The sequence below is a fragment of the Pleurodeles waltl genome, chromosome 1_1 (assembly GCF_031143425.1).
Source record: "Pleurodeles waltl isolate 20211129_DDA chromosome 1_1, aPleWal1.hap1.20221129, whole genome shotgun sequence".
In the NCBI taxonomy this organism is placed as follows: domain Eukaryota; kingdom Metazoa; phylum Chordata; class Amphibia; order Caudata; family Salamandridae; genus Pleurodeles; species Pleurodeles waltl.
In genome coordinates, this window is record NC_090436.1 from 641,493,234 (window position 1) to 641,515,025 (window position 21,792).

Consider the following 21,792-nt stretch of genomic DNA (forward strand, 5'->3'; position numbering starts at 1 on the left):
TACACCAGGCAGCGCCGGCGTCAAGAAATGGGGCAAGTCAGGTTGAGGCAATTTTTTCGCCTCAACCCGATTTGCGCCATTTTTTTTCACTCCCAACCCCCATAGAAATGACTCCTGTCTTAGCAAAGACAAGAGTCATGCCCCCTTGCCCAATGGCCATGCCCAGGGGACTTCTGTCCCCTGGGCATGGTCATTGGGCATAGTGGCATGTAGGGGGGCACAAATCAGGCCCCCCTATGCCAAAAAAAAAAAAAAAAACCACTTACCTGAACTTACCTTAATGTCCCTGGGATGGGTCCCTCCAGCCTTGGGTGTCCTCCTGGGGTGGGCAAGGGTGACAGGGGGTGTCTCTGGGGGCATGGGAGGGCACCTCTGGGCTCCTTCAGAGCCCACAGGTCCCTTAACGCCTGCCTTTTGCAGGCGCTAAAAAAGGCGCAAAAGTGGCCGTACGTCATTTTTTTTGACCCGCCCACTCCCGGACGTGAATTTTGCCTGGGAGTATAAATCCGACGCACATGCCTCAGAGTCGATTTTTTAGACGTGAACGCCTACCTTGCATCTCATTAACGCAAAGTAGGTGTCCACGCTAAAAAATGACGCAAACTCCATGGACTTTGGCGCTAGACGCGTCTAACGCCAAAGTATAAATATGGAGTTAGTTTTGCGTCGAAATTACGTCAAAAAAAACGACGCAATTCCGGCGCAAACGGAGTATAAATATGCCCCTTACTACTTTAACTCCACTCTGACTGACATTGGGGATGCTTTTTATTTTTGTGGAGGACAGATTTACTATTCTCATTGCCACCTAACTTCTATTGAGGAAGGTGTTTAATTTCTTTGAAGCTCAGATATACAGTTCTATTTCCCAACCAACTATCACTAGGGAATGTGTTTGATTTTGGGGAGCTCACATTTACTAGTCTACTTCAAGCCCACCTAGAATTGACACAGCCCAGCCGCAGAACTCTGATTTGCCGGCAGAGTTTGTGTTACACGGAGTAGCGCGGAGTTTCCAAATTCTGTATTCCGGTGCAGAACTGAATTTGTGCTCACAAGATTGGGTTTTGGTGCTCTCTTGTAACCAAAACTGCCTCCTGTGAGTGCAAACTAATTTCTGGAGTAAATTTTCTACTTCAGATGCCACTAAGGGGCATATTTATACTCTGCTCTGAATTAGCGTCATTATTTTACGCAAATTCAGTGCAAACTCAACTCCATATTTATATTTTAACGCTAGACCTGTCTAGCGTCAAAATATTGGAGTTAACATCAATTTCTGTATGAGTAAAATCGCCTTGCGTCCAAAACATGAGGCAAAGTCCCTAGCGCCTTATTTATCCTCCCATGCAACAAAGGTGCATGGGGGATGCGGGCGTAAATAATGGCGCTAAGCTTGCTTAGCGCCATTATTTAACGCCTGGCTCAGAGCAGACGTTAGGGGACCTGTGGACCGATTTCCATAGTCAAACACCAAGCCCTAGGAACACCCCTACCCACACCAGAGAGACACCCGAAGATGGGGGACTCCATCCCAGGTAGGTAGGGTAAGTATAGGTAAGTATTAAAAAAAAAATGTAAGTGCCATTGGTGGCCCTGAAATTGCTCCCCCCTACATCGCACTGGGCGCCATGGCCATGCCCAGGGGACAGTTGCCCCCTGTGCTGGCCATTGGGGTGGTGGGCATTACTCCTGTCTTTTCTAAGCTAGGAGTCATGTGGTATGGATGGTTTTGCATCAGGAAATGACGCTAGGCTGGTTAGAGGCATTTTGTTTACTCAAACAGCCTAGCGTCATTTGTTGACACTCCACCTCCATCTCCTCTACCGCCACCCCCACCCAGCTAACAACCTTTTCTTTGATGTTAGCTCATGCTTAGCAGGGGCTTGCACCATTCCTTAAATATGGCGCCCGGCTGGCGCTGTGGAATGGCGCAAGCTGTCTCTCATCTTTTTGCCACAAAATGGCAAAAACTATTAATATGGGCCTAAATCTAGTCAAAAAGAGATTTCTGACTATAAATCTAGTCAAAAAGAGATTTTTTACTAGATTTTCTTCTCCAATGGACCCTGAAATTTGTTTTACAGATTAAGAAACCTTTTATTTTTTCCAAACAGGAAGGAAGTATGTTGGAGAGTCCAACTTCCTTTTCGTGTCCAGCAGGCTCCTCCCAGTGCTTTGTCCATCTCCTGGTCACGTTTCACTTGGATTTCGAGGTGGAAGGATCACTCTATTTGTCTCCTAGATATACTTTTGGATTTATCACACAAGCACATTCAAAAACTATTGTATATGTGTAATGTTTGTTTGCTTGGGCATGCACCAGAATTTCTTTGTACTTTAATTAGATTTTTACATTTATAAGCCTAGATATTATTTATTTTGCATTTCATTGATTTTTCATCTTTTGTAAAGGAAAACTGTAGAGCTCAGTACCTTTTCCACATGTTTGTAACATTTGCAATATTATTTTAGTATGTGGCCTAGATTTCAGAAGGGCCATCTAGCCAGTAGGAGCCAGCACTAGACGTCATCACTATATGAAATAAATGTTTAATTGGTATATGTTTTTAAAACTTTATTTAGGGCGGGGATGGCATTGGATTCATTAAAAATTTTTGCTTTTGTTTACATTTCAGTTTTTTTTGCAAAAAGTGTAACTGTTCAGGCGTAATATTTGATGGTATAGGAGGATATTTTGCATTGCTGAATAAATGTTGGTCACTTTTCCTCAGTGTTACCACCACCAGGCCTCCTTATGGCCAGCATGTGTGTGTGGGTGTTTGTCATAGTCCACCATTTCTCTTTGTTCTCCATGCAGTGTGGCCACAGGCCATTTTCTGTCCATAAGCTTGCATGTGTTCTTTGTTCCCCATGCCTCCTTGCTAGTAGTTGTTGTTTGACCATGTGGCTGGTGGCCATTTTGCCCATCCAGCCAGTGTCTCTTTGCCATAGGCTTGCATGTGTTCTTCTTTGGTCTCTTTGCTCCTTGCTGTTGTTGTTAGACCATGTGGCTTGCAGCCATTTTGTGCATGCATCCAGTGTCCCTTTGCCATAGGCTTGCATGTGTTCTTTGTTCCCCATGCCTCCTTGATACTTGTTGTTGTTGTTTGGCTGGATGGACAAAAAGATCCACCAGTAACATGGTCAGTGTCCCTTTGCCATAGGCTTGCATGTGTTCTTTGTTCCCCATGCCTCCTTGTTCACAGTTGTTGCTGTTTGACCATGTGGCTGGCATCATTTTGTCCTTCCGGCCAGTGTCCCTTTACCAGAGGCTTGCATGTGTTCTTTATTTGCCATGTCTCCTTCCTCCTCCTTGGTGTTGTTGTTTCACCATGTGGCTGGCTGGCACTGTAGCCATTTTGTGGCCATAGGCTTACATATAAACATCATTAATTATTGATAGTTTGTTTTTAAGTTTCTATTTTTATTTTTTTCTATTTTTATTTTTAATTTTAATTTTCTATTTAAAATAGTATTTTTATTTCATTTTTGTATTTCATTTTTTACATTTTTATATTTTGTTTATTTATATATTTTTTTTTTATCGGTATTTAATTCTGCAGTTTGCCTTGATCCATCCATCTACCATCCCACCAGTCCATCCATCAAAGATGCACAGCTGCACTACAGCATTTAGTTTCTTTAGGTATAATTCCATTTCCTCCAGGACACCCAGGCTGCGGAGCCGACAAATCGCTAGCCTTATTACCCCAGTTGTATCCTTTAAAACAGATGGTGATAAAGCAAAGAGCTGGATTTGCATGTTGTGTTGTCTGATTTGAAATGTATTTTTTGGTGTAGTGGTGTGGTTTGACTTTACAATGTTTGATTAAATTGGTATTTATTACATAAGTAACCAACCGCACTAAGATCGCAGTTGTCCATACTATTTCAACCTGCAACAATGCCACATTTCACTAATTACATGTTTTTCTTGCTTGGATGTTTTTAGGTGCACAAGAGAAGATACCCCACATCACCCGCAGTACTGCAAAAAAGAAGGCCTTACAGTTACTTCAGTACCCCAAATTCTTTTGCTTATGCATCTTAGTGCTACTGCCAACCTAGAACTTAAGATGGCCCCAAAAAAAGTTGCTCCCAAGAAAATTGCCAGTGAGAAGAAGAAGAAGCTTTTTGCCAGTGGCGTGCCACCCATGACCTTTTTCAGGAGATGTGTGCCTTCCATACCTGCGTCTGGGGAGGAACCTGGAAGCAGCACTCCTGCATCCACAGCACCACCGCAACCTAAGCCCAAGACCATGTCTTTCAGTGAGGCAGACACTGCAATCATGGCAATGCTGACAAGCAGTGATGTTGAATTGGATTTGTCCATTTTGCAAAGCAGTACCCAATCATTTCAGGAAACAGAGCAAAGTGGACAGCAGCCGCAGTTAGCAATAGTAGATCTTCCCAAAGTTGCACCAGAACAGGAGGTCGAGCATCCTGCCGTGCAAGAACCTTCTTTTATAGAATAAATGGCTCCCAGATTTTCAGCAAGAAAAAGGAAGGGTACTACTCCACCATCTTCTCCATGCACCAATTGTGATGACAATGACAGGGACAGGAAGTGGATTCCGGCAGAGTCCAGGAGACATCAGGAGAGGCAAGGGAAAAGAAAAGTTCCAGAACGCCTTAGAATCATGGAAGGGGATGATAAGGAGCATGATGATGATGAGCCATTCATTATGGAAGATGGCACAGAGGAGCCCAACATTACTATTTAACTTGCTCTGAGGTATGTGGCACAGGTGGTACTGCCAGCTCCCATATTTGTAAGGGCCCAGCAGAGCCCGGCACCAACCTGTATCTAAATAGAAGTATGCACTGCAGAGAGGCAATCGACATACCCACCTAGTTCCAGTCCTACTTCAGGCATTGGCAGTGACCCAATAAAAAAGTACTCCTCTCCAGTTTCTGAATTATTTAGGATTAGTAAACAGGAGGAGAACATTGCCACATGCTCCACATGTGCTCATGGAGGTAAGCCTGGTTCACATTATGGTACTGGAAGCCAGACGAAACATATAAAAAAACTTCAAGCAATCCAGTGGGAGGGGCACCTTAAAAAATGTCTGAACATAATCTCAGTGGTGAAGGTGAGGAGAGCCAGGAAACATCAGCTACAACTAGTCAAATCACAGTGGAAGGTGAGGAAGAAGAGGGTGACATCCTCATGCAAAGCAGCCCTGTCTTTAGCAGTGCACCAGAATCACCCATCTCAGTAGTCAGATGGAGACATCCTGGCATATGCTAACTGTACCATGCTGCACATTGAGTTTACCATCATCTAAATCTGAAAAGTTGCCCGCTTCAGTGGCCCCACAAAAGAAGAACATCCAGGCTACCATTACAGGCATGTTTAGGTAGGAGGGGCCCTACAATCGCACCCACCCAATGGCATGTTTGTACAATAGAAAGCTGGCAAAAATGTTAGCTCTGGACCTCCTCCCTTTTTCCTTTGTGGAAGGAGTGGGATTCTTAGAGTTTTTAGCAGCCATCTGCCTGAAATGGAATGTTCCAAGCTAGACTTATTTTGCCAGAGTTGCTATTCCAGTGCTGCATCACAATGTGCTGCAATTGCTTGGACAAGCTTTGTAGCAAAGTGTTGTCCACACTATCCACCTGACGACAGATATGTGGAACAGTTGTGAGGCAACTGATTACATGTACATCACTGCACACTGGATCTCTTTTGTGGGGGTAAAGCAAAAGCTATCTACAGGTCTTTGCCCTGAAGAAATTTTTAGGAGTGTTCGGCAATATGCAACAGTAGCCATGCTCACCATTGAGAAATCACACACAGCTGCAAAAATCTTGGAAATTTTTTATAGCAAGGTGTCTGAATGGCTATGACCCAGAGGCCTTTGAATTGGATTTGTTGCCGTGGAGAATGGCAGTAACATAGTCAAGGCCATGGTAGACCATGGCTATTTCAAGGTCCTGTGCTTGGAGCACTGCATCAACCTGGTTATGCAAGACTTTCTTAAAAAAAGAAGATCTACTCAGCAACATTTTGACCACCTGCAGACACTCCTGCACTAATTTTAGCCATTCTTTTAAAGCACAGAAACAGTGGCGGTTTATTCAGCAAGGTAAAGTTAAAGCCCTGATACAGGAGGTGCCAACATGCTGAAACTCAACCTATTATATGTTGTAAGTTCTGTTTGAGCAATACAACAGAGCAATGACTATGTCATTCAGAGGAGGGGGATGCAATGGGAAAACTATAACCATGGATGTGGACAAATGGGGCCCAGTCAAAAGCCTCACACAGATGTTACTCCATTTTGAGGTTTTCCCGTGGGAAGGTAGCAAAGAGGACAGTACAAATGGCCAAGCTATCCCATTATTGCATCTGCTACAGAAACAACTAAAGAAGGTGTCTGAAAAGTTAGCATTTGTGGGTACGAACGAAAACCCAGAAGCGCATGCCTTGGTTGAGACCCTAAGCTATCTCTTGACTTGTAATGCAAGGCTACAAAATTACATTATCTCATCCAAAGAGTACATTTGTGCAACCCTACTTGATCAATGATTCAATTTGTTTTTCTCTTTAATTTCTTTTTCTGAAGGGAATGTTTCAAAATACAAGAGGTGAATTGTAGAGCAAGCCAGGAAACTGGAAGAAGAAAGGCTGGAACTTAAAGTCCACCTCCACAGCTCTGGGGTGCCGCCTTCAGCTTCCAGAGAGGGCAGTCTTGACTCACAGCAGCCAACATCAGCAACAAAAACACCGGCAACAACAGCAGCATCAGAAGACTTAACTTCTGCATTGGCTTGGTTTCAAGTGGCAGGTCTTAAGCCCAGTGCAGAGTGAAGGCAAAAGCGGCAGCACCAATGAACATTCAGAGAATGTTCCAGGACTATCTGGATGTCCCAAAGAGAGGTGTATGTGGCTCAAAACCCATTGGTGTATTGGTATGGGAAGATGTGCCAATGGCCAGAGCTTAGCAGGCTAGCAATAACGTTTCTGGCTTGTCCTGTAGTCAGCATGTCTGCTGAATGTGTGTTCAGTCCAGCTGGTGCAGTTGTTACAGTGAGAAGGACTAGTCTCTCACCTCAGAATGTGGAGAGATTAACCATGATCAAAATGAACCATCATTTTATACCACCTGATTCTACCATTCCTGAAACACCACAGGAAAAGGAAGAGGATGAATGGTCAGAATCAAGTGTGTTAGCTGACCAACGTCTGGGTGAACCACCAGAGTTTGAGGACAAACTCTTCTTCCCAAATTGAGTATGCCAGTGCCACCATAGAATTATTTTATTATTTCATGTTAATCTTCTTTTTTTTATTTCTTTCTTTGCAACAAACAAAAAAACAGTGGAACATTATGTTTGTGTCGGATTTCTGCTGTCCCATCATTTCATAGTCACATATAAGCCCAGATTGGAGTTCGACCCTTGTGCAGTGAAGAAGTCTCCACATACCCTTCAGGACATTGGAGACAATGCCTGCCTCCCTCACATGCCATTGCCTATCCTATTTTATTTATATCACGTAGCAGGGCTTCCCTAGAAGATCATTGATTAAAAGACTGCCAGTGCCAATGTCAAATGCCAATGTGCTGATACCATCAAAGTGGAGATATTTTGTTCAACCGCTTGGATTGGAAGAGGTAACAACTAAGTAACTATTGCACCAATGAGTGGTGATATACTGAGTGATTGTGAATTTGTGAGTCATGACTGTGAGGGTGAGAGTTCAACAAATGTGTAAAATTGTTTCTGATGATGGGAAATGTTTGTGGGCTGATGGGTGATCATTTTCTTCTGAAAGTGATTGGCCTTTCAAACTTGGTAAAATTTACTTGCAGTGTCCACTCCTTTTTCTGGTTCCTCAGAACAGACCAGCCACTTTAGTTATCAAACATAAATCTACATAATAAACTCCAATTCTGTTTCTCAATTTGTTCTTCAACAGCAGAGCACTTCACAGGTCTACCTTGCTTGGTTGGGACTGGGACAGAGTTACTCAGAATCTGGAAGATGAGAATGGAAGGACTTAGGGCGGGACTACCTCAACAGCTAGATGGAGAAAGTTATTGTTAGAAATGGGGTCTTTGGTTGGCAGTCAGGTTACCCCCTGTCCAAGCAAGGACCCTCACTCTAGTCAGGGTAAAAGAGAATCACCCTCAGCTACCACCTGCTTTCCCCCTTGGTAGCTTGGCACGAGCAGTAGGCTTAACTTCAGACTGCTAGGTGTAAAGTATTTGTACCAACACACACAGTAACTTAATGAAAACACTACAGAATGACAGAACACTGGTTTAGCAAAATAGAGAATATTCATCTAAACAAAACAAGACCAAAACGACAAAAATCCACAATACACAAGTCAAGTTGTCAATTAAAAAGCAAAAAGAGTTTTCATGTAGTTTTAAACACACACTAACACTGTTAGCGTGGAAATGTACCTTGGGTGCGTCAAAAATAACCCCGCACGGGCGAGTGTACGTCAAAAAGGGCTTGCTATGCGTTGATTTCACTCAAGAGGGAGATTTTGCGTTGTTTCTCCTTTCGTCTGGTTGGCCGCGGTGTTTCTTCTCTCTGCAGGAGAGCGATGCTTCGATCCGATCAGCACTCTCGGGTCCGGGTAGGCCTTGCATTGTTTTTACACACCCAGCGGTACTTGCGTCTGAAATCCAGCTGCACCATGATCTGACCCGCAGCACGGGTTGCGATCTCACCAGCTTCCATCAGCGATGCTGCGTGTCGTTTCTCCAGCTCCGTGCATGGATTCTTCGGTTGCGTTGCAGGCGAACGTTGATTTTCAGCCACGAAGCTGGTGGCGCGTCGATTTTTCGGCCCCAGATCGGAGTCGCGTCGATCATTTTCCCTCACAGCATTCTGGGCATGGATTTCTTCCTTTTAGGCTGCCAGCTTCTCCTTTCAGGGTCCCAGGAACTGGATGGGCACCACTTGGTAGAGTAGGAGTCTCTCCAGAGACTCCAGGTGCTGGCAGAGAGAAGTCTTTGCTGTCCCTGAGACTTCAAACAACAGGAGGCAAGCTCTAAATCAAGCCCTTGGAGATCTTCACAAGATGGAAGGCACACAAGGTCCAGTCTTTGCACTCTTACTCTGGCAGAAGCAGCAACTGTAGGATAGCTCCACAAAGCACAGGCAGGGCAGCTCTTCTTCCTCAGCTCTTCAGCTCTTCTCCAGACATAGGTTCCTCTTGGTTTCCAGAAGTGTTCTAAAGTCTGTGGTTTTGGGTGCCCTTCTTATACCCATTTTCTCCTTTGAAGTAGGCCTACTTCAAAGCAAAGTCTCTCTTGATTGTGAAATCCTGCCTTGCCCAGGTCAGGCCCCAGACACTCACCAGGGGGTTGGAGACTGCATTGTGTGAGGGCAGGCACAGCCCTTTCAGGGGTGAGTGCCCACTCCTCCCCTCCCTCCTAGTACAGACGGCTCATCAGGAAATGCAGACTACACCCCAGCTCCCTTTGTGTCACTGTCTAGTGTGAGGTGCAACCAGCCCAACTGTCAAACTGACCCAGACAGGGAACAGGCAGAGTCACAGAAATGGTACAAGCAAGAAAATGCTCACTTTCTAAAAGTGGCATTTTCTAACACACAATCTTAAAATCAACCTTACTAAAAGATGTATGTTTAAATTGTGAGCTCAGAGACCCCAAACTCCACATGTCCAACCGCTCCCAAAGGGAATCTACACTTTAATCAGATTTAAAGGTAGCCCCCATGTTAACCTATGAGAGGGACAGGCCTTGCAACAGTGAAAAACGAATTTAGCAATATTTCACTGTCAGGACATAAAAAAAAAACATTACTATATGTTCTGCCTTAACCATACACTGCACCCTGCCCCTGGGGCCACCTAGGGCCTATCTTAGGGGTGCCTTACATGTAAGAAAAGGGAAGGTTTAGGCTTGGCAAGTGGGTACACTTGCCAAGTCTAATTTACAGTTAAAAACTGCACACACAGACACTGTAGTGGCAGGTCTGAGACATGATTACAGAGCAACTTATGTGGATGGCACAACCACTGCTGCAGGCCCACTAGTAGCATTTGATTTACAGGCCCTAGACTAGGGACTTACTAATAAATCAAATATGCCAATCATGGATAGGCCAATGACATACACATTTTGTAAAGGAGAACTTGCACTTTAGCACTAGTTAGCAGTGGTAAAGTGCCCAGAGTGACCAAAAACAGCAAAATCAGAGTCCAGCACACATCAACAACCTTGGAAATAGAGGCACAAAGTTAAGGGAGGCCACGCCAAGGATGAAAAGCCTAACAGTTGTCATCTTCAAAGAGAAACCACGATGATGGCAAATAATCTGAGGCCTAGTACTCGCCTCTGTGAACTGGAGAAAGGTGCGTTGATTTGGAAATGCTGCTGTGCATGTGTTTGCTGCATTGCTGGCTCAAACATTAAACTCCTCTCTTATGTTCTTGCTCTGCCTCTGAGTCTATTTGGTACACTTTTCTTACATTTCTTCCTTTGGTCCTTCTCCTTTACTCTATAATATAGCTACTGTTTTTTTTCAAGACGCAGACCTTCTCCTAGCCCTCTCCTGCACAAACAAAACTTGGGAAAAATCTAAAGACTTCAGCTTAGTTACCGGACAGGTTCAGATAGGCATTCAAGAGTGATGGACATTTCAAGAAGAATGGAGACGAATCACCCAATTTGTCAATACAGTATCATTTTCCTTTAAACAATCATAAATTTTAGAACTGGGCGGGTTAAATTCAATCTTCCATAATTTGTATATTTCAAAACTAGAAGACATAACATTTAGGATATACTTTCTAGGGTCTCCCTAGGGCAGAGAGTCTGTTTGCAATGCATTTAACTGAACTGTGCCATACTTATCCCTGCATTTCCTTCCACAACAGTTTGATGATGGTGTGCTGTTTAGCGCCCCAATGAATATTATTGTGGTTTCTTCTGTGTAGTGTTTGTCTTTGTCACACCTTTCCCCAAATCCCCTTTCCTATCCATTCATCGAGCCCCTAAACCTCTTCAACTGGACTGTGGTGGTCATTCTGACCCCGGCGGTAAAATGCACTTACCGCCGGTCAGAAGACCGCCATAACACCGCCGCGGCCGCGGAAACCCGCCACGGTCATTCTGACCCGCAGAAGGCAAACCTCCGAAAATCCGACAGCCACAACCGACCGCCAGACCAGCGGTCGGCGGAAAGGTGGAGGTGACAAAACCTCCACCGCCACGCCAACAGAAATACGCCCATGCCATTACGACCCACGAATCCACGCGGCGGTCATTCAAACGCGGTATTCCATTGGCGGGACACACCGCCGCGGTCAGAATACACACAAACGAACAAAACTCAGCCACATTGGACGATTTGAATCCCACACACCTGATACACGTACACACACCACTCCCACACACACAATACAATATAAAACACCCACCCACATCACCCACAAACCCCTACGCAAAAAAATTCTGAAAGAAGGCCAGAGCGAGACACCAGCATCCACAAACTAACAGCCACAGCCACTCAACACCATCACCCACACACTATCCACACACAAAACAACACACACCACCACACTCAACACACTTAACTACACATACTCCACCCCACACATCATACACACCACCCCATGGCACCCCAAAGACAACCCCGCTTCACAGACGAAGAACTCAGGGTCATGGTGGAGGAAATCGTTCGGGTAGAGCCCCAGCTGTTCGGCACACAGATACAATACACCAGCATTGCCCGGAGGACGGAGCTATGGCAGAGGATTGTCGACAGGGTCAACGCTGTGGGACAGCACCCCAGAAATCGGGAAGACATCAGGAAGCGATGTAACGACCTACGAGGGAAGGTGCGTTCCATGGTATCCAGGCACAACATCGCCGTGCAGAAGACTGGCGGAGGACCCCCACCTCAACCCCCATAATTCACATCATGGGAGGAGGAAGTCTTGAACATCCTGCATCCTGACGGCCTCGCAGGAGTCGGCGGAGGAATGGATACTGGTAAGTTGAAGCTTCACTACTGCTTCCCCCCCACCTGCATGCCAAATCATACCCCAACCCTCACCCCCATCCTCGAACCCCACCCTCACCCCCACCCCCACCACCATCCTCACCCCCACCACCATCCTCACCCGCACCCCCAGCACACCTATTCCCCGCCAATGTCTCACCATCACAACCCACACATCCCAAAACCTAGGCCTGCATGCGTCCACTAAGCATGGACACCCATCACCAAAGCATGCCCAATGCATATACACATCCCCCCCACAAGCCACCCTCACCAAAGCCCCCACACACGAATGCCAGCACTTGGGGACACGAGAACCCATAGATACACCCATATGCCACACATTGAAACTATAACCATACCTCTATACCCCTCTATACCCCTGCAGGACCCGACCGTCAACACACCGCGGCGGAGGGGCCAGAATTCTCCACACCCCCCACCCAAGAGGCCGTCAGCGATGACAGCAGCTCTGTCGACCTGGACACCGATGACCAGCCCGGACCATCGGGGACCTCTGGACAGTCGGTTCCCCTCACACAGGCCCAGGCCACTACAGACCCAAACCCCTCTGGGAACACCAGCACAGCTCCCACCCAGCGGGCCCATGCCTCTGTCTCCAGGGCGCGTCAATCTGCGGTGTGTCTACCACTACAGGGCACCCAGGATAACCCACCACCCCAACAACAACAGGGACCTGGGGGCAGTGGTAGTGGGCACACCGGCCAGGGTCAGAGGCCCAGGGAAACAGGGCAACTCGGAGGGCAGCTGTGCGACAGGGGGGGGGACGGGCCCAGGGAACCCACTCTCCACGAGGTCCTCACCACCATCATGGGAGCATACAACCGCTCCCAGGAGACGATGGCGACGGTACTGGCCCGGTTCCAGGAGATCCAGGTACTGCAGGAGGAACACTATCGGGGGTACAGGGAGGACATCAGAGCCATCAACACCACCCTGGTTACCATGGTAGGGCTGCTGCAGGACCTCGTCAACACCAGGGCGGACACTCAACAACACCCAAGGGCCCCTGCCACTAGCCTGGACCAAGAACAGCCAACCACCTCAGCCGGCGCTAGTGGACAGGAGGCCCCCGCACAGCAGCAGCCCACCAGACCCCCACCTCCTGCAGGAGAAGAACCACCCCGCAAGAGGGCCCTGAGATCTCGCAAGAAGACAGAGTAGGATGTCAAGACCCCCGCCAGCAATGGATACCACCTGATGTCATCCCACTGTCCCACATTGTCACCCTGTCCATCCTTGAACTGCCCATGCTCCATCTCTCCACAGGCCTCTGGACAATGCACCTGTGTGACTGTTACTCTGGACTCTGCCATGGACATTCCTTCACCATAGCCCCCACCCACTTGAAACCACCCATCCCATTTTGAGCACTTAAATAAACACCTATTTTGCACAAAACTATCTGGAGTCTGGCTGTGATTTCAATATATTGTAATTGACATGACAGTGCAAATATGTCCTTGTACATGGTGAAGTCAACAAACAGCTGCCACAAAGCTGTAGTCCATGGGGAAACGAAGCACAGGACTCGTAGTGGGGACCCCAGATCTGAAATAGGGAGGGAAAAGCCACAACTCAGTCATCATACACTGGGGCAAATAGACAGGCAGCAGAGATGCAGGAGAGTAGTTCACATTTACTAAATTATCTTTGAAATGTTACCTGTGTCCTATTGGAAGTACTGTTCAATGATTCTGTCCCTGTTGTCTGTTTCAGCCCCGTCGTCTTCCTTCTCGTCACTCTCCTCAGGTTCCACAGCTGCCACAACACCACCGTCTCGACCATCCTCCTGCAGGAAAGGCACCTGGCGGCGCAAAGCCAGGTTGTGAAGCATGCAGCAGGCCACGATGATGTGACACACCTTCTTAGGTGAGTACATTAGGGATCCACCTGTCATATGCAGGCACCTAAACCTTAGGAGGCCAAAGGTGCGTTCGATCACCCTCCTAGTACGCCCATGGGCCTCATTGTACCGTTCCTCTGCCCTGGTCCGGGGATTCCTTACTGGGGTCAGTAGCCACGACAGGTTGGGGTACCCAGAGTCCCCCACTAGCCATACACGGTGTCTCTGTAGCTGTTCCATCACGTAAGGGATGCTGCTATTCCTCAGGATGTAGGCGTCATGCACTGACCCTGGGAATTTGGCATTTACATGCGAGATGTACTGGTCAGCCAAACACACCACCTGGATGTTCATTGAATGGTAATTATTTCTGTTCCTGTACACCTGCTCCCTGTCTCTTGGGGGAACCAAAGCCACATGGGTCCCATCAATGGCACCAATGACGTTGGGAATATGTCCAAGGGCGTAGAAATCACCCTTCACTGTAGCCAATTCGCCCACCTCAGAGAAAATGATGTAGCTCCTCACGGATTTCATCAGGGCAGACAACACTCTGGATAACACCTTCGAAAACATGGGCTGAGACATCCCAGAAGCAATTCCCACTGTTGTCTGAAATGACCCACTTGCCAAGAAATGGAGTACTGACATGACCTGCACCAGAGGGGGAATCCCTGTGGGTTGGCGGATGGGGGACATCAGGTCGGGCTCCATCTGGGCACACAGTTCATGGATAGTGGCACGGTTAAGACGGTAGGTCAGGATAATGTGGCGTTCTTCCATTGTCGACAGGTCCACCAGCGGTCGGTACACGGGAGGATTCATCCGTCTCCTCGCCCAACCCAGCGGACGGTGCCTAGGAAGGACAACATGGAGCACACAGTCAAGCAACCCACAGGTACGTACTCACAGCTAGCACAGTAAACGATTCTCTATGCAGTGAATGGCGTGTCTGAGTGGCTATGCAAGGCCTAGGCCTGTGTGACGCAGTTGAAATTGAGCCATGTGGGCCCTGGAAATGGCGGCTGCCTGACCTGTGAAGTGTGACAATGGGATGTGAGGTCAATGCGCTGGCGTGGCACACCGCGGCGGGCGGCAGGCGAAGACCGCGGCGCGAAGCCGCATTGGTTAACATTGAAGCCTATGGGTTTCAGGAGCCAATGGCGAAGGGCGCCGGCGGTGGCGGGACGCACCGCCGCGGTACGCACCGCCGCGGACGTGACCGCCATTTTCTATCTACTTATCCACTTGCGACTTGAACTTTCACAGGAGAGGACCTATACTGCAAGTGTTGCTGTGACCTCGGTCTGGAAGGGACAATGGCTGCTGCGCCTGGGGAAAGGGCCCCTGCCTTCACTGGAGAGGAGTTGGAGAAACTTGTGGATGGGGTCCTCCCCCAGTATGCGCTACTCTACGGTCCTCCAGACCAACAAGTGAGTTTAATTCAATCTGGATTTGGGGCCACTGGCTGGCTTGGGGGCCTGGCGGGGGGCCTGGCGGGGATGGGGGGCATGTTGGGCCTGGCGGGGGGCATGGCGGGGGGCCTGGCGGGGATGGGGGGCATGTTGGGCCTGGCGGGGGGCATGGCGGGGGGCCTGGCCGGGAAGGGGGGCATGTTGGGCCTGGCGGGGGGCATGACGGGGGGCCTGGCGGGGATGGGGGGCATGTTGGGCCTGGCGGGGGGCATGGCGGGGGGCCTGGCGGGGATGGGGGGCATGTTGGGCCTGGCGGGGGGCCTGGCGGGGATGGGGGGCATGTTGGGCCTGGCGGGGGGCATGGCGGGGGGCATGGCGGGGATGGGGGGCATGTTGGGCCTGGCGGGGGGCATGGCGGGGGGCCTGGCGGGGATGGGGGGCATGTTGGGCCTGGCGGGGGGCATGGCGGGGATAGGGGGCATGTTGGGCCTGGCGGGGGGCATGGCGGGGGGCCTGGCGGGGATGGGGGGCATGTTGGGCCTGGCGGGGGGCGTGGCGGGGGGCATGGCGGGGATGGGGGGCATGTTGGGCCTGGCGGGGGGCATGGCGGGGGGCCTGGCGGGGATGGGGGGCGTTGGGCCACTGGCAAGGAAAATGCTGACAAACTTGAATGTGGTATTTCTCCCTCCCTGTACGTGTCACATAGGTCCGCGCCCATGAGAAGATCGGGATTTGGCGTGCCATCGCCAAGGAAGTCCGGACCCTAGGGGTCCACCATCGACGGGGCACCCACTGCCGCAAGAGGTGGGAGGACATCCGCCGCGGGACCAAGAAGACCGCCGAGTCTCTGCTGGGGATGGCCTCCCAACGTAGGCGGGGTGCCTGCCGTCAACTGAGCCCCCTGATGTTCCGGATCCTGGCGGTGGCCTACCCTGATTTGGATGGGCGCGTGAGGGCAGCACAGCAGACACAAGGGGGTGAGTACAAGCATTATCTACTCTGTTGTCGCGCAGTGGAGGTGTCTGGGTGGGGGAGGAGGGCTGGGGGTCCCCCTAGGCCAGGGCGATATCTGTAGGCTGGGCACCCCCGTAAGCCCCTGTGTCCCCAGCCACCACCCTCAGTAGTTTGTCAGTACAGCCATCCCTGGGCCGTGTCATCCATGGGTGCAGTTGTCAACTCTAGGCGTGTAGGGCATGTTCCACGGAATGCGTAGCGGACCCCAAGTGCGCAACTTAGTGCAGGGGGCATCTGTGTCTGTCATGTCCGCTAACTGTACCGGAGATCCATGTACTCAATATCCCTTTATTTCTCTCTCCCCCCCCCCTTTTTGTTTGTCTTTCTGTGCTTGTGTGCATCAGCATCATCAGGCGGAGGAGAAGTGGCATCGGGGCAGGAGGGAGCTGCATCTCACATGGCCCAGGAGGGCCATGCCACAGAGTCAGACTGGACCAGTGAGACGGAGGGCGAGGGGAGCTCCACGACAGGGACGACTGGACCCTGCAGCGACACGGACACGTCCTCGGAAGGGGGCTCCCTTGCGGGGGTGGCACCATCCGTGCCCCCCGCTATTACAGGTACAGCCGCCACCCAGCGCACCATCTCCGCCCTCCCAGCAGCCCCTCAGCGTTCGCCCCGTGCCCGCTCTGCCAGGAAGCCGGGCATCTCCTTCGCCCCAGGCACCTCAGGCCCTGCCCCTGTTACCCCCGCTGCCCTCAGTGAGGAGGTCATTGACCTCCTCCGAACGCTCATTGTTGGGCAGACTACCCTTTTGAATGCCATCCAGGGGGTGGAGAGGGAGGTTCATCGCAGCAATGCGTACCTGGAGGGCATTCATTCGGGTCAGGCTGCCCATCAGCGATCGTTCCAGGCTCTGGCCTCAGCACTGACGGCAGCCATTGTCCCTGTCTCCTGCCTCCCTCTACTAACTCCCTCCTCCCAGTCTCCTGTTCCTCTGCCTGTCCCACCCACACCATCAGACCAGCCTGCACACACCTCAACACCCAAGAGAAGCTCATCCAAACATAAGCACCACAGATCACGCAGACATTCACACACGCAACATTCCGATGCAGACATGCCAACAGTCACTACCACCTCTGTGACCCCCACCTCCTCGTCTCCCTCCTCCCTCCCTGTGACGTCTACACTCACACCTCCATTCACCTCACCATCAGCCAGTGTTTCCATCACCAGCACACCCTCCACTCCAGTCCGCACACGTGCAGTCACCACCCCCACTGCCATTTACACGTCCCCTGTGTCCTCTCCCACTGTGTCTGTCACCCCCTCTTCCACACCACACAAACGCAGCCACCCACCCACCCAACAGCCATCCACCTCACGACAGCCTATCCCTCCTGCACCTGCACCCAAAGACAGCAAACGTGACTCACCTACAACCACATCCTCTCCCTCCACTCCCATTCCCACTGTACCTACCACTCTCCATTGTCCCAAGAAACTCTTCCTCGCCACTACTAACTTCTTTCCTGACCCTGAGCCCCCCCCTCCTTCTCGTCGGGGTAAGAAGAGCACCTCAGCCACCACCAGCCCTGCAGCCCCCTTGACAAGGGTGCAGGGGTATTGGAGCCCGCCAGCCCGCATGTCTGGATCTTCGCCCAGCAGCAAGGGGACAGCCAGCCCACCCCCTGGGAAGAGGAGCAGAAGGCGGAAGGGGCGCCGCAGGAGCCCGCCTTCTACATCCCCCCCGGACACCACCCAGAGACAGTCACCAGCCACAGCTCCAAAGGGAGGAAAGGGCCACAGGCCCACGACTAAGGAGGGCAAGGGCAGCAAGTCGGAGAGGTCAGGCAGCAGGCCTGCTGCCCAGGAGGAGCCCACAACCCCCATAGCCGCTGCCCCGGGAGGAACCGGCACAGCTGCCCCGGGAGAGCCCACCACCCCCATAGCCGCTGCCCAGGGAGGACCCAGCCCAGCTGGCCAGGAGGGCCCCACCACCCACAGCCCAGGTGGGCATTGAAGGAGCACCATCCCCGCTGCCCAGGAGGGCACCACCAGGCAATGAGCAGTTGGCCATAGACCGGCCGCCGTCTCCAGAACCGCTGAACTGGGCCCGCCGTCTCAAGCACCGCTCCGCTGGGCCCCGCCGTCTCAAGAACCGCTGAACTGGGCCCTTCAAGGCAAGGAGCGCTGAACTGGGCCCCGCCGTCTCAAGAACCGCTGAACTGGGCCCTTCAAGGCAAGGAGCGCTGAACTGGGCCCCGCCGTCTCAAGAACCGCTGAACTGGGCCCGCCGTCTCAAGCACCGCTCCGCTGGGCCCCGCCGTCTCAAGAACCGCTGAACTGGGCCCTTCAAGGCAAGGAGCGCTGAACTGGGCCCCGCCGTCTCAAGAACCGCTGAACTGGGCCCCGCCGTCTCAAGCACCGCTCCGCTGGGCCCCGCCGTCTCAAGCACCGCTCCGCTGGGCCCCGCCGTCTCAAGAACCGCTGAACTGGGCCCTTCAAGGCAAGGAGCGCTGAACTGGGCCCCGCCATCTCAAGAACCGCTGAACTGGGCCCCGCCGTCTCAAGCACCGCTCCGCTGGGCCCCGCCGTCTCAAGAACCACTGAACTGGGCCCATCAAGGCAAGGAGCGCTGAACTGGGCCCCGCCGTCTCAAGAACCGCTGAACTGGGCCCTTCAAGGCAAGGAGCGCTGAACTGGGCCCCGCCGTCTCAAGAACCGCTGAACTGGGCCCCGCCGTCTCAAGCACCGCTCCTCTGGGCCCCGCCGTCTCAAGAACCGCTGAACTGGGCCCTTCAAGGCAAGGAGCGCTGAACTGGGCCCGCCATCTCAAGAACCGCTGAACTGGGCCCCGCCGTCTCAAGCACCGCTCCGCTGGGCCCCGCCGTCTCAAGAACCGCTGAACTGGGCCCCGCCGTCTCAAGCACCGCTCCGCTGGGCCCCGCCGTCTCAAGAACCGCTGAACTGGGCCCTTCAAGGCAAGGAGCGCTGAACTGGGCCCCGCCGTCTCAAGAACCGCTGAACTGGGCCCCGCCGTCTCAAGCACCGCTCCGCTGGGCCCCGCCATCTCAAGAACCGCTGAACTGGGCCCCGCCGTCTCAAGCACCGCTCCGCTGGGCCCCGCCGTCTCAAGCACCGCTCCGCTGGGCCCTGCCGTCTCAAGAACCGCTGAACTGGGCCCTTCAAGGCAAGGAGCGCTGAACTGGGCCCCGCCGTCTCAAGAACCGCTGAACTGGGCCCTTCAAGGCAAGGAGCGCTGAACTGGGCCCTGCCGTCTCAAGAACCGCTGAACTGGGCCCCGCCGTCTCAAGCACCGCTCCGCTGGGCCCCGCCGTCTCAAGAACCGCTGAACTGGGCCCTTCAAGGCAAGGAGCGCTGAACTGGGCCCCGCCGTCTCAAGAACCGCTGAACTGGGCCCTTCAAGGCAAGAACCGCTGGCCCTTTGGCAGACGTGGCAGGGCAGGATCTATCTCGGGCAGGGCTGCAGGATGTCCTCTGGCCAACTTGCCTCCTCCAGTGGCAGTGGGGTCTGTTATGGACTGTATGTACCGTGGCTTTGCACTCCCCAGGATGGCCCAGTGGGCAGGCCACCCACTGTATGGACTGTATGGACAGTGGCTTTGCACTCCCCAGGATGGCCCAGTGGGCAGGCCACCCACTGTATGGACTGTATGGACTGTGGCTTTGCACTCCCCAGAATGGCCCAGTGGGCAGGCCACCCACTGTATGGACTGTATGGACTGTGGCTTTGCTCTCCCCAGGATGGCCCAGTGGGCAGGCCACCCACTGTATGGACTGTATGGACTGTGGCTTTGCACTCCCCAGGATGGCCCAGTGGGCAGGCCACCCACTGTATGGACTGTTTGGACTGTGGCTTTGCTCTCCCCAGGATGGGCCAGTGGTCATGGAGTCCCCTTGTGGATCTGGCGTCGTGTACTCAAGTGGCTGAGGTGCCCCCCCTTCCCTTCCCCCTGAGGTGCCTGTCCTATTTTCTTTCTGATGCCCCTGCAGTGTTCTCTCCGTGGAGTTCTTGTCGTGGGACTGGGCCTTGCCCCTTTGCACAGGATCCCTGTGATCCACGGACAGTGGTTGGACTACATTTAGTAGCTGTGTATATTTTGTACATAGTTTATTTATTTATTGGGATTACTGGTGTACATATTTCAATATATCTGCCCGTTTATGATCTCTTATTTTGGTCTTTGCATTATTTCGGAGGGGGGTGGTTTGTGGGTTGTGACAGTGATCTGTGGGAATGCATTGATGTGTGTGTTGTAGTGGGTGTGGGTGGGTGGGTGTGTGCCGGTAATCTTTTCCCTCCCCTGTGTCGTAGGTGCAGTACTCACCGATGTCTTCCGCGCCGCCGGGCGTGCTCCTGGTATATGAGCAGGTATAGGAGTGCGGGGATGACCTGCAACTCTGGTTCCATACTGCCGGAATCTCGCGTGGAGTGCGTAGAGGTGAGCGTTTTCCCGTTCGTAGTCTGTTTCCGCCGTGTTCTTATCGGCGGTGCTCCCGCCCCGGAAAAGGTGGCGGATTGGTGGGTCGTGATAGGGTGGGCGGTACATTGTCTGCCGCCTGGCTGTTGGCGGGGACCGCCGCGCTGTTTGTTTGTACCGCCGTGGCGGGCGGAGTGTTAATACGGCGGGCTGTGTTGGCGGTTCCCGCCAGGGTCAGAATTGCATATTTTAGACCGCCGGCCTGTTGGCGGGTTGGCCGCCGCTTTATCACCGACCGCCAGGGTCAGAATGAGGGCCTGTGTCATTTATTGAGGTGTGACTTAATTTTATACTATCAATGAATCACACACATGATGGGATGGATGGGGTGAAAGCGACACCAACTCATTGTATGACCTTGCAACCTTTTATTTCCTGAGCAATATTCCACACCAGCCCCATCAACATCATCATTCATGCCTTTTGTGTGTGTTCTGTAAATGCTTAACCTAGTCCAGCGTCTCTTGAGTCTGAGCTCACTTCTCCTGACTTCATGATTTCATTTCCTAAATTTAGTTTTAATGCTCCCCACCATTACTCAGAAGACATTGATATTGCTAGATTTCATTATCATATCAGGTCTTCTTTGTTGTGTGTCTAATGCTATCATTGTGGTAGTTTGGTCTCAGTCTTCTTAAAGTTAAGATATATGACCCACTAACTCTCTGTTTTCTTTCAATCCAGTAGACAGTGATGGATAATCCTTTGATCAATCCTGCAGTTGGAGTTCGCATAAGTGGGAGTGGCCCCTTCTGTCTTCCCTGCTAGTGTGCTAGCCTGCTGTTACTACTACTACCACTACTACCACCTACCACTCCCTTAGGATACCATCTTAGAAAAAACCCTGCGGTAAGAAGACTCCCTCACTTTATCTATTCAGGTAAGAGAATAACTATGGATTGAAGTGAACTTGTTTAGTTAGTGATTAACTCCTACTGAAGAAGATGTTTGTGTATACTCGTTTTTTGTAGGCAAAATAGGCAATGGCAATCAGCTCCTAGTGGTCAATATACAGTTGCAGAGGGCAATAGGAGAAGGGTATAAGTAA